Source organism: Oncorhynchus gorbuscha, unplaced genomic scaffold, assembly GCF_021184085.1.
Source record: "Oncorhynchus gorbuscha isolate QuinsamMale2020 ecotype Even-year unplaced genomic scaffold, OgorEven_v1.0 Un_scaffold_1313, whole genome shotgun sequence".
NCBI classification, from domain to species: domain Eukaryota; kingdom Metazoa; phylum Chordata; class Actinopteri; order Salmoniformes; family Salmonidae; genus Oncorhynchus; species Oncorhynchus gorbuscha.
Genome location: NW_025746125.1, coordinates 885 through 1,747, shown reverse-complemented (window position 1 = coordinate 1,747; position 863 = coordinate 885). Strand labels below are relative to the sequence as shown.

At 47.9% G+C, this 863-nt stretch overlaps 1 non-coding gene across 1 annotated transcript; it reads left to right on the top strand.

Annotated features, from left to right (window-relative positions):
* Positions 1-526: 526 nt before the first annotated feature.
* trnae-cuc lies at positions 527-598 on the top strand. The gene has a single exon. It is a non-coding gene; the product is annotated as a tRNA-Glu (tRNA).
* Positions 599-863: the final 265 nt, after the last annotated feature.

Genomic DNA, 863 nt, shown 5'->3' with positions numbered 1-863 from the left:
ATTCCCTCCAAACATAACAATGGTCATTATGGCCAAACAGTTTGATTTTTGTTTCATCAGACCAGAGGACATTTCTCCAATAACTAGGATCATTGTCCCCAAACTGTAGTATGGCTTTTTTATGGCGGTTTTGGAGCAGTAGCTTCTTCCTTGCAGAGGAAGGAGCTTCCTTGCATTTCAAACTGGGAAACGAATTGCACTGTAGTACCCTTCCCTGGTGGTCTAGTGGTTAGGATTCGGCGCTCTCACCGCCGCGGCCCGGGTTTGACTCCCGATTTCCACTGTAGTACCCTTCCCTGGTAGTTCGACTTCCAGTTCGACTCCCGATTTGCACTTTAGTACCCTTCCCTGGTGGTCTAGTGGTTAGGATTCGGCGCTCTCACCGCTGCGGCCCGGGTTCGATTCACGGTCAGGGAACTAATCTTTTGCTACATGTTTACTTGTACAACCTGTCACAATGAATATAGAAGGTTATCGCACATATGTACCAGCTCACACTTGGAACCGATTTGCACTGTCGTACCCTTCCCTGGTGGTCTAGTGGTTAGGATTCGGCGCTCTCACCGCCGCGGCCCGGGTTCGATTCCCGGTCAGGGAACTACTCTATTGCTACATCTTTACTTCTACAACCTGTCACAATGAATATAGAAGGTTATCGCACATATGTACCAGCTCACACTGAGAACCAATTTTCACTGTATTATCCTTCCCTGGTGGTCTAGTGGTTAGGATTCGCGCTCTCACCGCCACGTCCAGGTTTTGATTCCCGGTCAGGGAACTACTCCTTTTGCTACATGTTTACTTGTACAACCTGTCACAATGAATATAGGTTATTGCACATATGTAGCAGCTCACACTGAGAA